The sequence below is a fragment of the Ursus arctos genome, unplaced genomic scaffold, assembly GCF_023065955.2.
Source record: "Ursus arctos isolate Adak ecotype North America unplaced genomic scaffold, UrsArc2.0 scaffold_19, whole genome shotgun sequence".
Lineage (NCBI taxonomy): Eukaryota > Metazoa > Chordata > Mammalia > Carnivora > Ursidae > Ursus > Ursus arctos.
Window position 1 is genome coordinate 19328815 of NW_026622863.1, and position 16866 is coordinate 19345680.

The window sequence follows — 16866 nt, forward strand, 5'->3', positions numbered from 1 at the left end:
TGGATCTGCCTGTACCTTTTCAAAACTGAAAAAATTCTATATATATATGTATGAAGGATTGTAACTGAGATTATTAAGTCCATAGTTTAAAGGGTATATCTTGTTTGTGCTAATCCTGTATGTGTCAAAACAGGAAACATGAAATTATTAAGTCATTAAGGAAGCATTTATAGATACTATGTTAGGATCATAAAGAGAAACTTCCAGATCTTAGGGATGAATCTACATTGTATAGCATTAAAATAGAATAACTGTCTTTCTCACCACCCTCTCCCCTTTCAAAAATTTAATAAATTGATCTCTTACTTATTCTTCATGATCTCATTCAACTGTTGCCTCTTTGGTGAAAGCTTCCACAGTCCACCAAGGTGGATTATGTTTTGGGTTTTGTTTGTTTTTTTGTTGGCTTGTTCCATGTCCCACAGTGCTTATCCCACATTGTTATAACAGCACTTGCAAATGCCCTGCAATGGGTCTCTTTTTCAAGGCAACCTCTCCTGCTAGTTCCCTGACCCCCTGACCTGCATAGCTTATTTAAGCCAGCCTATAGCATCCATCTACTAATTATGCAACCAGGATGTTAATGATAACAAGCCATTTTCAGTAATGACATCCAGAGATAGCCATAAAAGCCAAACTCTAATATCATCTTTCCATTTATTTGCACTGCTGAATAGCATTCACAGCTGACTCCTGACTCAATTAATTTCCTTAAATATCTCTTTACCTAATCTGACTTAGCATCACTTTCCCTATTTGGTCTTGTTTCTCTCCTTAACTATGATTTGAATTCTACCCCTAACCAAGTAGACTTCTATCTTAGAAGTAAATAATCACAGCAATCATACTTGGCTCCAGGATCCTCACAGCAGGACATTTAGGGGAGTCCTTCATGGAAAACTCATACATTGGCCCAACTATAAAACTAGAGAGTCTCCATCTGATCTCCTCTCCCTATACCCTTAATACCTTTGAAAAGGACCTCTGATGTATTTAGTACATGATCACTGAACACATGATGAGATTAAACCTTAAAAAGTAAAGTATTATCCTTTGATAACCTCATTAAAATCTTTATTTATAGAAAGACCTACATTAACCTCATTTCAATAAAGATATAATGAGTACCAACTGTATGTTAGACAATAGAGCTATAGTTCTAAACAACACATTCTGCAGATGCTTACAATATAGCCCTAGAGACAGAGGAGAAAACAGACAGCCACAATATAGCATACTGTGAAGGTGTTTTGATGGGGAAAGTCCCGGATGCTAAGGCATAGAGGAAGAAAATGTACACAAGACAGGGAGGAATACAAGGGTAGATTCTAAAAGGAAATGACTCATAAAGGAAGACTGGGACTTAGCCAAGTGAAGACAGGGGGAGAGAGCAATCCTCAGTACTGCTCTCTCTTCTCTTCTCTTTTCTTCAACATTTTTCAGGCATATTGAACACCCTGCAGTGTTTTAAACTATTTCTGTATAATCTCCTCACTTCTCTCCACGTTCTTTTAGGCCTATGTGTCTTCATTTGTAAAATCTGCTCTGTAGTTAATCAGATAGCCTAAGTAATACAGCAACTACATCTCAATATTGCTGGTTTTAAAATCAAGTAGATTTTATATTAGGCCTATAACAAAAGCTATGGTTTCATTGGAAAGTGTTTAACATGTGATCTTTGGGCTTGTTCCTCCCACCACCAGTTTTATTCAAAAGATACAATTGGGTGTTTTGTGTGCAAATTGGTAAGATCACACTATTCAGTGACTACAAAAACTCAGTTCCTTGGAATCTAAACCCAAGTTCCAACTGATGTGTGACATCATATTACATGGTCTGCTCTTATAAATGAAGGTAGAATGTTTTAAGAGTTTTACTTAAGGTTTCAAAATACAAGTCATGTTAGCACTGAGTAACAGGGGTATTTAAAGGAACTAACATTTGTCACCAATAGAGATTGAAATAGGTCAAAAGGTCCAACACCACTACTGCACTCACCTATATGTGAATGCTTTCTTAGAAGTGTGATTCTTCAACTTTGATTTTAAGCAAGACCAGCTGGAGGAGCTTCTAGTCTATGCAGTATTACCCACTAAAATCTTGATTATAATACATCTAGAGGAATAATCCAGAAACTTCAAATTAGAGATTATACAAATAAAAGCAAAAGGAAACTCAAATTTTTGTAGGGTTTTCAGCTTATCCAGTCCTAGTAATTTGCTATAAAGAAAAAAATAAAGGGGCATCTAGGTGGCTCAGTCAGTTAAGCATCCGACTCTTGGTTTTGGGTCAGGTCATGATATCAGGGTTATGAGATCAAGCTCTATGTCAGGCTCCATGCTCAGGGCTTAGCACAAAGTCTGCTTGAGATTCTCTGCCCTTTCCCATGCTTGCTGGTGGTCTCTCTCTAAAATAAATAAGTAAATAAATAAATAAATAAATAAATAAATAAATAAAATCTAAAAAAAAAATGTATTTTCTGCCAAGTGCCTCATCTTGCTCATCCTATTTATGACTTGGAATAACCCTGGGAATGAGGTACTGTCACTGCAGTATAAAAACGAAGACTTTAATTCAGTTAGGTGATGCAATGACCAAATCAACTGCTTAGTACTTATATAAGCCAGGTTAAAACCTATGCTATCTGCCCTCAGAAAAGAAAGCTCCTTTCTTTCTTTCTTTCTTTCTTTCTTTCTTTCTTCCTTTCTTCCTTTCTTCCTTTCTTCCTTTCTTTCCTTTCTTTCCTTTCTTTCCTTTCTTTCTTTCTTTCCTTTTTTTTTTTTTCCTCCCAGGCATCTCTCTATAATGGTAGAAAGAAATTGAAGCAGGAAGAAAGGACAACAGCTAAATGAACTGATCTAAATAAGGCTGGTCTTGAGGAACTCCAAGGGCCGAAAAGTCAGACTAAGCTTTGAGTTGAAGAAATGCAGAGCAGAAACTCTGCTGCCCACTGAGAATATGTCCTGCCTTGACAAATGACTATCACCAAACACAAAAGGAAAGTGATGGAATCATCAACCAGCTAATAAAGTGAAGAAAGGTAGTGAAAGAGAACACTGAATCTGGAGGTAGTAGTAGAGGGTATGGTGATGTTGGGCCTTGAACTTGATTGAGCCTTTCCTCACCACATAAGTCTTTATTTCTATAGGACAGTGATTCTCCACTTCTTCCTGAGCAGGACTTTTGTCCTCGATTCTGACTCCTTATTCCCAAAGGCTAAGCTAAAGAATATCAGCCTCTCTTTTTGTCCAGACCTCAAGGCAAGGCTAATCAGTCAACTGTGACTTCCATTCTGTTGGTCGCATCTTGACCATTTAAAGTGCTTAGACTAGGAAACAAAAATGAAACAGCCACAATTACTTATTTTATAGTGTCAGAGGTCTTGTGCTAATTTCGATTTAACTAGCTGGATATTGTTAGTATTATTTCCATTTCCTTGATTAGGAAACTAAACATATAAACTTAAGGTATATTATTGGTCATTGCCTTAGCTTGGATTAGAATCCACTTTCTCTGATTGCAAATGTCACACTCTATACTGGGAGAAGTAATTTTCTGTAACTCTATATATCTACATAATTAAAACCAAACCTCCACCTTGTACTGTTGTTACAAGAAATAGATTAACATGGTAAAGTAAATAAAACACACTAATGTTCAACAAATAGGATTCTTTTTAAAATTATTCTACCAGACTCCTTGGTAACAAGTAATACATTTTATCATCTACTGTCCACTATATATCAAATGCTTAAGAAACATTTGCTATGTAAAGAGATAATTCAGCAAATGAATAAATTAAAAAAAAAAAAACAAAGAATAAATAAATGAATGGATTGAAATCTCTTGACAGTCTTTCACTCCCCTTGAATTCTTCTAGATGTGTAATCCCTTAGTAATCCAGAGCCCAGGCAATAGAAGATTTGGAAGGAGGGGTCTACCAGATATCCTTCTGCTCCCTGGGTGAGAAATTTTAATAACGGTTCTTCGTCTTTGAATCATTGGCCCTTTCTCATGTTCGTAATTGATGCTGGCTCCCTGGATCCATCCAGTAATAGAATAAAAGGCAAACAGTGATGGAGAAGCTTATTTCCACAACTATAAATAAAAATTCATACTTAAGGTAACATATAATAATATCTTTCTATGAATTAATCATCAGGTATATATTGAGTCACTACTCATACGCCAGGGAACTCTTGCAAATAAAAAGATGAGAAAACACACTTGGAATTGGAAAAAAGAAATTTCCAGCATTTTTGTCATTGTAAAATTTTTTAGAAATTAAAAATCTAAATGTGTATCAATAGATAGATACATTAAATTGTGGTACATTTACATTATCAATTGCCATGCATCCATAAAGACAACGATTGAGATACCTCTATATGCTAATGTGGATAGCACTACAAAGTATATTGCTAAATGAGAAAAAAAGAGTGTATTATGAATATGAACACAGGAATTTTTCTATAGAGAATACACATCTATAATATGTTTTATGACCATGTACAATATAATGGTCACAAATAATGTGCAAAATGCAACCCTATTAATGTAAAACAAAGGTAAATGCCATAGTATCCATATATATGTGCATAAAAAGAATGTGATAGGATGCATACTAAGCTGTTGAAGGTGGTTTCTCCTGAAGAGAAACAGTAGATTTTAGGGAATTAGGTGAAGTTTTCATACTATGTGCTACATATTTATGATGTTTATGATTAAACAAACAAAAGTGTTAGAACTTACCCCAAGATTTCACATTTTATAGGGATGATATGGTATATGGGCATAAAAATCATATTATAGGTATATATACCCTGCAGAAAAATCCCTTGTTCATATTCATAACACAGTCTTCTTTTGTTTTTTTTAATGATTTTTTTATTATTATTATTATTATATTATGTTAGTCACCATACAGTACATCCCCGGTTTCCGATGTAAGGCTCGATGATTCATTAGTTGTGTATAACACCCAGTGCACCATGCAATACGTGCCCTCCTTACTACCCATCACCGGTCTATCCCATTCCCCCGCCCCCCTCCCCTCTGAAGTCCTCAGTTTGTTTCTCATAGTCCATAGTCTCTCATGTTTCATTCCCCCTTCTGATTACCCCCCCCCCTTTCTTTATCCCTCTCTTCCCCTACCGATCATCCTAGTTCTTATGTTCCATAGATGAGAGAAATCATATGATAGTTGTCTTTCTCTGCTTGACTTATTTCACTTAGCATTATCTCCTCCAGTGCTGTCCATCATAACACAGTCTTCTTATTTGTGAATTTTGTTTGTGAAATAAAAACAGTTATGATACAAGTAAATTAATTTGGTGCATCACTTGAATATCAAAGCAGGGTCTTTAACATGCTAATGGAAATGTCAAAAATGATCAAGTTCCCATTCTTGCATTTTACATGTGTGAAAAATTAGGCACAGATAAGGAATGTTACCTGACCAAATCACACAGCAAATTACTGGCAGAGTTTAGGGAAATATATTGTTTGAAATCCACATTTGGATTATTTGGGGGCTTCTCTTCATTCTAAAATCAAAGACAGTAAACATAATGTGATATACAATACAATATACTAAGAGACTTGGTTATCTTAGTGGCTCCAGGATATGTTTATTCCACAGTGATATTTAACAATTAAAAAACACTAAGGTATGATCATGTTTTGCTCTCAGCATTAAGCTGCTGAATACCACTCCTCCCATTTTCCTTTGATCTCAGCCTTGCAATTTGAAAGCTAGAGGAGTGATAAATGGCCATGAAATGCAGACAAAGATTCCTTTTGTTTCTCCCACAGAATAGGAAGATGGTCAAATTGATCAGCCATCAAGGTATAATGATGTGAAATAAATACCAGCCTCTTTGATGTGGCGTAAGATGCCAGCATCACGGAAAGAGATCATTCTCCTGACTTTCACATAATTAAATGATTATGTTGGTTTGTGAATGGGCTTCCTTAATTGCTACCTGGTAATTTGGCATCCTGACATGTGTGTATGGGAACTGTGATCCCTCACAGGGAGAGAGATCCCTGAACAAGGGGGAGAAGATTGAACTGAGAGGGATGAATGGGAAGAGAGGTCTCCAAATTAGAAATAATTGGAGCAGAGAGCAGGTGACAGGAAAAGGCAGAGAAATTACTCACCTTCCCTCAAAGAAATGACATGGAGTCATCTGTGTGAGGCCATAGCCTCCATCTCTGACAGGTGTGTATTTGTTTTTAGAAACCATCAAGCAAAGACTAAACTCTGGGATGTTTCCATTTATAAGAAGGATGTAATCTAAAAGGCTTAACCATCCTGATCTCGAGGAAGCCTTAACATGAAAACACAGGGCCACATGAGCTAATAGGTGAAGGGCATCTGAAAAGGTCAAGAAAGATGAGAGATGTCAAAAATTAATAATTTGGAAGAGTATAGATGTTAGGGCTAGCAAATATTCTTTGGGGGACTTGCCATTTTTATGTGTGCTATGCTGGACAAATCAGTAAACTTTCTATAACCCATTTTCTTCCTCCTTCTCGAAAAGGTGACAGTGGGATCACAATTGTCCTTTTGTGATGATTGAAAGTGTTAAGGAAAGTGGTGGTTTCTGGGGTGGGGGGGGGAAGGTATAATTGGCCACTGGGTCCTCCCCTTCCTTCCTGTCTTTTAGATCAGAATGAGATATCTCATTCTGATCATCACTTAAAGGCCAACTGGTAGTCCCCATTTATTTATAAACACTTTTCTGGGGAATCTCTCCTTCTTCAACTCATGATAAGCCTCATTTGTGACTTATAATATTTTTTTTGTAATTTGGATATGCAGAATGTCCATGACCATGATCATTTCAGTCTGTTATAGTTTTTTACATACAGTCTCAGACCCTACTCTCTAGTCCCATTATCTTTTTACTAGTATTTGTACATTTTCCAATTTAGCTATCTTATCATGAATTCAGGTACAAACTGAGAAAAAATTTTCCAACCATCACCAAAATTTTCTTCCAGGACATCACTGATTTATTTATACCTGTGTTCTTTGATTAATGAACTCGAAGTTATTTTTCAAGTACTTCCTATGAGCCAAGAAGTGGGTAAGGCACAGAACAAGGGACGTCTCATACCCTCATCAAGCTTACTATCCAGAGGAAAATATAAATAAATAGAAAAGACTGTGAAAGGAAAAATGTGTTAAGATCTATGAAATAAAGTTACAAGATATGAAGAGGACATTTGATAGGGAGAATTCCAGTGGTGATCAGGGGCTACTTCCTTGAGTAAAGGATGTGTGATGTGTAATATCTATGTTCATGCGTATGTGATGATAATGGTGATGATGATGATGTTACCCCAGGCAGAAAGCTAAGTTTGTATAAAGGTTCTCTATCTAGAGGTAATATGGCATAGTCAAGTGAAAGATGGATCAGCATGATTGGAAAGCAAACTGCTAAAGAGATTATGGTAGGGGAGGTTGGAGACATGAACATGTTAAAGTCCCCAAGATTCATTTTCTTCCTCAACCTCAGGTGACTTTGGCAGGGACACTAGACCATTTCTTCTCCCTTATCCTCTAAACTCTGTTATCAAGAATAATGTGCTTATGATAACTATCATTTTGCTGATTCAAACAAAATTCTCCATTGCTTTTCATGAAAATTTACAAATTCTACCTAAGAACATGGACCATTTCACAATCTTGCTTATATCTTCTGGCAGAAAAAAACTAACTTAATTTGCATTAGATGAAAGTATCAATTATCTCCAACTACTGTCTTTCCCTTCTTTCTTTATAAATAACCACTGCCAGTGGTTCTCAAACCACGGGGTTCTTCACATTATGCCTTTAAAGTGCCTTAATATTCAGATACGCAAGGTTTTATTCTCAAATTATATGTATAAAATCAGGTTTAGGCCTGAGAATATGAATGTTTAACAAAGGGATTCTCGGTTTGCAAACTAAAATATAAGAACTAGTGTACTATGTGAATTAATATTCTTTCACTTTCTGAGTGAGAATTTCACCTTTGGTTAAATTATTTTATTTTAATAATAAGATAATAATAATTTTATTTTTATCCCGGGTTCTATGCCTTGCCCAGTTCTTGGCTCATAGGAAGTACTCGAAAAATATTTTTAAGCAGGGACACCTGGGTGACTCAGTAGGTTAAGTATCTGCCTTTGGCTCAGGTCATGATCCCAGGGAAGCTCCTGGGATCAAGTCCCCCATTGGGCTACTTGCTCAGCAGAGCCTGCTTCTCCTTTTGCCTGCAGATCCTCTTACTTGTGCTTGCTCTCCCTCTCTCTCTCTCTGACAAATAAATAAATAAAATCTTTAAAAAAAATCATTTTTTTCCTGCTCCTGTCATAAGAAGAAGACTCTTGTAATTGGCATGTGTCACATAGGGATCCTGGAAGCTCTCCTCTGGAGTGGTAGATAGATACTACTCATGTTAGGGATAGATTCTAAACTAGGCTGGATCACACACCTACAAGACATGAGTTTTTGTTTGTTTGTGTTTGTTTGTTTGTTTGTTTTTAATTACCTGAGCTTTCATCTGGTGGAGATAAGGGGAGCTGGTCAACAAGTACCTGAACTTCTGCAAAGTCATATTGACTGGCTAGTATGCTGTGCTTCCTGGCCTAAATCCTTCTGAATAGCTGGAACTACATGCAGTCTGTAATAGCCTTGGAATTCTCAATATTTATTTGAAGGTAAGAAGATGAGTTCCTGGTGGGTATTGTCCCTGACATTAACACACATGCTTTCCCAAACTGTGCAATCCCATACCTTTCTATCTTGTTCGCAGAGTCTCCTCCTCTTAGGAATAGCTCACCACCCTTCTCCACCAGAAAAGATGCAACCCCTCTTTCAAGACTCAAATGCTTCTTTAACTTTTTGTTTGTTCTCAAGGAAGAAGAATGTGTTGCCTTCTCTGTGTTCACATGGCACCATGTTCTCATTCTTATTTTAGCACTTCACTATCTGAGTTGCTGTCATCTTTGAAGTGTCTGTGTCTCCTCTTGGGGGCACAGTGTGTCTATGCATTTTGCATATCCACTGTCTCGCACAATTCTTGGAGCAGAAAAAATGATCAGCTGTTTGTTAAACCCCACTAAATTGCAGGGATGGAGCTGGATGTCTTGGGATCAAGTGTAAATTATACCACTTCCTCAAGATTTAGGCAATAGCTAAATTTTACCATAAGGGATTGTATTCCTAAAATTCTTTATGTTCCTCACCCCTGGGATTTAGTCTCTGTCTTTTAAGTATTCATATCACTACAATTGTTGTGTGGTTGTATTATCATGACTATACCTAAGGAAATTATTGTATGCCTAAATTTGTCACCTCAGAATATCACACCCTTGAGAGAAGCAGCTGTATCTTACTCTTTACATGGTTTAAAATACCAAATTGAGGTGTGAATGCAAAGGAAACATGCAATGGAAAGTTTGTGAAAATACATTCAACTGCAGCTTTATAATTTAATGACTTAGAATTATTGTTGGATAGGAATCTGCTTATGTAGGTTGTTAAAATGGGCCTGACTTTGCTAACGTTAAAGAAACACATTTGCCTTTGTTCTGTAACAATTATTTTCATGTAAGCAAAAGTTTATAGTTCACAAACCGCTTTCATATGTATTATGTCATCTGATCCAGATACTAGTGTCTTATAAATATGGAGGAGGTATGAAATAAAGGACAGAGTGATGATTTAGAGCCACACCAAGCTGTGTTCAACTCTGACTCCAGCCCTTGGACAAGCCATGTAAATTCTTTCATGCAGTTTGGTATATAAAATGAAGATATTGAAGCCTGCTATTATTGATAATATTGTGAAGTTCTGTCAGTGATTACTTTCTTTTGGAAAGTAAGCAAAGAAGACAATATTTCAGCCTCGTTACAGTTGCAATTACTTGGATGAAAGGGAACAGTAATAATCAATTACTCCTGAGTACAATAATATGAGTCCCTAGTGTTAAACAATGTCATTCTTCTGAGAAACATCAAGGGGTTTTAACAAATAGGAATTAGATTTTTACTCCTGTTATGCACATTTTCAGAGATCCTAAGTAGACATAGTAACAGCATCATTTTGAGTTAACGATTTTGGAAGAGAGGTAGAATGAAGGGTAGAATCATCCTTCCATTGAGAAGGATCAGAGCCAGCACTATGACACCCAACCCAAGGCACTGGGAAGAACTGTTACCTCTGATGATACTCTGAGATATAACTTGACTCCCCCGTTTCCCTTTTAACTTCAGTTGGAAACGAGGGATTAGTACTCACTATTCAGTACTCACTTCATTTACAAAACTAAATGTGCTTAGCAAAATAGAGTATCATGTATATGGTCTAAGAATGAGAGATAATGTGGCCCAAGTGGTAGATGCTATTCTTATCTCTTATGTTCAATTCACCACAAACAAATGAAAAAAAAAATCTATCTTCATTTCAAAGAGTCTACTGTGAAAAACACTTAATGAGAAAGAACACCTAATTTGATCCTCATGTAGAATGGGCAATAAGAAATTGTAATGCCTGTGTACCCTACCACTCTGCCCCTGAAGCATCTGTAATTTAAGAAGATAGGATGGTGAAGTATGGAAGCACATTGCTAGCTAGCTAGCTAGGTAGATAGGTGGAGGGAAACAGGAGAAATAGACAGACAGATAGATAAAAAGATGAGGCCAGAGATATTTAATTTCCCTACATGATGGATTCGAAGTTGTTTTGTAATAGTAATCCCTACTCCACTCACACGCATGCATACTACATGGCCTTAATTTCCTTGTTTTGTCTGTATTACTACTGTGTTCCACCCCCCAATATGCTTCCTTCTTTAGTAGATATGTCATTGTTCTAGGTCTATTTGTTTATAAATTTGAATATAAATCCATATTTATTTAGTTTTATAACAACTTAATATGGGACAAGCTGAAGGAAGATAATTTCAGCAGGCTTCAGTTCACCATCCTGAAACAAGTATGCTATTTCCATAATCAATATATTTGTTTTAATAAGTATAAAAAGTAACAATCTCTACTTATCACCCTTTGCAGATTTCTCTGTAGAAATAGAAGATTTATTTATTTTCATTGTTCAGTTTCCTATTTGTGGGTTAATTATTTCCCTTTGAGATCCCATAAAAACATGGGAGGTGAAGTCTTCTGGTAGTCCTCAAGCTGAGAAGCACACAATACCCTTAATAAATATTGAACTAATCAATTATCACTTTACCGGTCTCTTTTAATTTATACAGCTAGTTTTTTTTCAAATTCAGATCTGAGTGACTCTAAAGATTAAGATTTGATTAACTGTATTAAATAATTGTGTAAGATGTTCCTCCAGCTCTTTAGTGATTAAAAAAAGGAAAAAAAAAAGTATGTTTCAAAAATGACACAGGAGCAATGTTAATGAGTATATGTGTATTACCTATTGCTTGCATTAATTTAGCTATTCTCTTTTCCTTTTGAACTTCAAAGTTCTTTCTATCAGTGATAATTAATTGGAAAGACCCCTGTGATTCTTCCTGACACAGACCTAGGAAGGAGATTTGATTTTAGTTTTACTTCTTCATTGGCATAAAAGCCAATAATTTGCATGCCTCATGATATGTCATGGGTTTGGAAAAGCATGCCCAGTTTTTACATCATCTTGTATGTGCACAGAGTATAATAAATAAGCCAATTCAAAAATATTTGAAACTAATTTCAGAGGGAAAAAAGAAGAAAAAGAAATGGAGGTAAAAAACCCACGCCTCTTGACATACTTCTGAAATATTGACAGTAAAACAACGACCAATGTTAGCTCATTTATAAAAGATGTCAGGTTTTCTGTTATATTCTCCTAGCCAAATATTCAAAAAGTGTTTGTTGCAAAGAATTCTATGTAATGAATGGAAGCTGGTGCATGTAACTATCTCTTTACCAATGTGAGCATTTAGCCCAGTTTCAATTTTGATTTTGAAAATTTTTAATAAAATGCCCCCTTGCTTTTTGTTCTATGTGGACAAGGTTTTGGGTTGATTATTGCTTTTGTTCAGATTGAAGCTGCTATTTTTTTTCTCTTGTATAAATATCTGTGAATATAAAAACTGAACAAAAGCAATGCATGTTGAAAATATCTACAGATGCTGACAAGTTTTGGTCTAAAAATGCTGGGCCAATTTTTATTTTCATTACAAATTTATGAAACTATGCTATACCCTACACTGTTTCCACTGCTGGGTATTAATAACATTTCATTTATTTACTTTTTAATAATATTTCCTTTAAAATTTTTTCAATTGTATCTATAGTCAATAATGATGTATTATAAATTAAAAAAAATGTTAGGAAGGTAGGCTTCATGTTAAGTGTGCATACCACACTAAAATGAGTTTTAAAAACAAACAAAAAAAAGTACAACCAACATAACTGTTGATATATTATGCATTTCTTTACTTACTATTGAAGTTCAACCTCTCAAAAAACCTCTTGTTCTTTTATATGTCCTTGTCACTGTGTAGACTGTTAATATGATGTTTTCTATTTTTATTGGTATGTTGATTATTTTTCTTTTGATTTTTTATTTGTCCTTCAAAACTATAGTAAGTAGTTAACCGATGTTATATGTATTTATAGTGCTTCCTGGGAGGTGAATCTCTTATATACTAATATGTGCTAGCCAGTATCAACTCCTCCTTACTTCTTATACAATAAAATCTCATTTTTTTCCTTAAAATTTATTTATTTATTTATTTTAGAGAGAGAGAGAAAGAGAGCACAAGTGTGGGAAGGGGGAGAGGTGGGGGGGAGAGAGAGAGAGAGAGAGAGAGAGAGAGAGAGAGAGAGAGAGAGAGAGAGAATACTCAAGCAGCCTCCCCACCGAGTGTGGAGCCTGACATGGGACTTGATCCCAGGACCCTGAGATCATGACCTGAGCTGAAACCAAGAGTCAGATGTTTAATCCTCTAAGCCAACCAGGTGCCCCAAAGTCTCATTTTTTAAATATTCCATTTAAGTCTTTCTGTGATTTGACTTTTTTATTTTACTATTTCATTTCATTTCATTTCATTTCATTTCATTTCATTTCATTATTTCATTTCAGGTTTTAGCTTTCTCTTTTGTTAACATCCTTATTGAATCTTGTGATATGTCTAAACTTGCTTGTAAATTCTGCCTGGTATAAACCTAGGATAACATTGATTTGCAAGAAATCTTTGCTGAATGAATGAATAAAAATCTGGCCAGCCTCTAATCAAGAGTCAACCAACATTCTCTCACACGTACTACCCAGCTCCTAGTATACACACCTCTGATATATTTCTCTATGTCTGACATTTCAAGAAATTTTAGCAGAGTGCCTGGAAGAAATCAGTTGTTCTAATATAGATTATTCTGAGCTGCTCCAGTGAAAGAATTATCATGCCATAAATGTGTTTTTCAGAGCAGGAAAATTTGAAAGCAGTCCTCATCAGATGACGATAAGAAATGATGGTGGTTTCTCATTCTCAGATCCTTAAAGAAAAATCTATATGAAGTGTTTAGTACAGGACATAGTAAATTACAGACTCACAAAAAAATATTAAAATACATCATTTTTATTCATTAAGAATCACTGTTACAGTTTTTCCTAGTTTAGACAGTCTACTTTCCCTCTAATGTGATGTGGCCTTGATTGTGTGACTAGTTCGGCTAAAAGTGTATTGGCAAAAGTGCTGCAAGTAGAAGCCTCATATGGTTTGTATAGTTTGACTTGGCTTTTGCACATCAGCGACCCACCATGAGAAAAGTATGCCACAGGCATCTGCTGGCCCTGGGTGCTAGGCCTCAGAACAAAAGCTCATGGAACAGATCTGAACCCAATCCAGAGCCTAAAGCCATGCTCAACTGCATCTTCATGCTGAAGCAAATCAACCCAGCTGAGATGCAGACAGGATCAGCCAAATCACAGCTGACCTGTAACTCCCGGAGTGTAAGAACAAATACTGATTGTCATAAGCCACTGAGTTTTGGGATCATTTGTCATGTCACTGTGCAGTAGCTAAAAGGTTTATTACTAGTGCTCAGCAGCATCCATAATAATAGTAATAGATTGCCACGTGTTTATATAGCTTTTCTCATGTGATCTTCCCATAATTATAGAATATTTTATCATCCTCAGACACAGAGATTTAAATAACATGCTCAAAAAGAAAAAAAAAAAAAGGTGATGCACTTAGGATTGGAACCCAGGCTTTCTGAATTCAGTACCCAAGTTCTTTATGACCATACCACATAACCCCTTTAAATGTCCAAAATATCACTTCCCAAGGAGATAACAGGTGTGTGTGTGTGTAAGATTTTATTTTTATTTCTTTTAGAGAGAGAGAGAGACTGTGAGTGAGTAGGTCCCATGACTGTGAGATCATGACCTGAGCTGAAACCAAGAGTTGGATGTTTAACCAACTGACCCACCCAGGTGCCCCAACATAAGGTGTTTTAAGGGCTTTGCAAGCATGTCTGATACTCTTTGTGAATATTGGGAATCTGACCTAATCTGACATTAAGAATATGGGTTAAAGCAGTAACTCCCAATCTCAGCCATTCGGAAGTATCACCCAGGAGTGGTAGTGGGGAAAGGGGAGTAAGGATATTCAGAGTCCAACTTGGACATTCTGAAGTAAAAGCTCCATGGGTAGAGACTATGGTTATTTATTTGGAATATACTCTTTAGGTAATCTGGAAGGAGTTAGGCTTGCATCTCACCAAGGGACCCTTAGGCTAGGAATGACAATCTTTATTAAGAAAATAATTCTATTTATATTTTCTTTCCTAAATGCCAAAGTTATTTGAATCTCCATTTTCACCTGGAAAGAATGTCATGCCCAGTATACTGAGCTAACAGAGATTCATCAAGAGAAACTGCACGTTCCCCATCTTGACCTTCTCAGCAGTATGATGAAAAGATAACAACATAAGGAGTCAAAAAGCTGGTTTCCAAGCCCAGCTCTGATTTACTAGGTGTGTGACTTTGAACATGCCCGTTAAATTCACTTTCCTTATTTAAAACAAGCAAAACCCAGCATAATAGTCCTTACTGAGTAGGGTTTTGAGAGATTCACTGAGCTAACATGTACTAGAGCATCCTGTTTAATGATATAATTTAGTGAGTGCTCAGTACATACTGGGGACTGTGTTCCTTTCTTCTGTGCATCAAGCTGCATGGAAGGTTTGTGACAGTAAGAAAACAAAGATCTCTGCTTTATTTTTTCCTAAACATTTTATTTATTTATTTATTTATTTATTTATTTATTTATTTATTTAACAGAGAGAGAGAGAGCGCGCGCGCACATGCACAAGCAGGGGAAGTGTCAGGCAGAAGGAGAGAGAGAAGCAGGCTCCCCACTGAGCAGGGGGCTCAATGAGGGGTTCCATCCCTGGACCCTGGGATTACGACCTGAGCCCAAGACAGATGCTTAACCGATTGAGCCACCTGGACCCCCCCAAGAACTCTTCTTTAAATGCTCAATTTTTAAGAGCTCTATGAGCAGCGGATGCTAGGTAAGTGCTTTCCCCCCAAAATCACGATCTAAGACAGAGTCTCTGTAAATATGGGATTATGCCTCCAGATAGCATTGCCTTCATGCCTTTAATTAAAAAGAGTAAACATTCGCCTGAGTAGCTCTGATCCCAAAGCCTTGACAGAATCCCAAATTTACAAAACATGAAATTGTCTCCAGGTGGTCAACATGATCTGGAATCCCCGTTCTTTATTTTCTAACTTCACTTAGAAATGTGATGATGGAGATGACTATATCCATTCATTTATATATTGTGTATGCCTCCTACCTGCCTATGTCTAATTTAGAGGAATACTTTTTGATATGTAAAAGACTTTTTTGGTTTGAATTAGTTTTAGTTTAGTAAGTAAAAGATAAACATATTGAGTATTAAACAAGAAAAAAATATATAACTCTTTCTGTACAAAACCACTGTCTCTCCCATATCAATCAATCCTGCCTTGTTAGGCAAAGCAATTTTCAGCTCTATACTCTTAAACTGGGAAATTGAAACTTAAAGCTGTTCAGTGATATGCCCAAGGAACTATAAGAAACATAGGTAAGAAAGACACAGGGTTCATTCCATTGAAACTTCCTGAACCACACTGTTACACCATACACAAAAATAAACTCAAATGCATTAAAGACATAAATGTGAGACCTGAAACCATAAAAATCTTAGAAAAGAACATGGACAGTAGTTTATTTGACATTAGACATAGATACATTTTTCCAGATACATCTCCTCTAGAAAACGGGGGAAACATATTAAACCCATTGGGACTATACCAGATTAAAAGCTTTTGCACAAGCAAGGAAACCATCAATAAAACAAAAAGGCAATCTACTGAATGGGAGAAGACATTTGCAAATGATTTATGCAATAAAAGGTTAATATCCAAAATATATAAAGAAGCTATACAACTCAGGAGCAAAGGAAAATAAAATAATCTGGTTGAAAATAGGCAGAGGGCCTGAACAGATTTTTTTTTTTTCCAAAGTAGACACACAGATGGCCAACAGACTCATGAAAAGATGCTCATCACTAATCATCGGGAAATGTAAATCAAAGCCATCATTTGATATCACGTTATGCCTGCCAGAATGGCTAGAATCAAAATGAGAAGAAATAACAAGTGTTGGGGAGGATATGGGAAAATAGGAACCCTCATGCAGTACTGATGGCAGTGCAGCCATTGTGGAAAACAGTGTGGAGGTTTCTCAAAAAATTAAAAATAGAATTACCATATGATCCAGTAATTCCACTACTATTTACCTCATAAAACAAAAACACTAATTTGAAAAGATATATGCACCTCTATGCTTATCGCAGCAT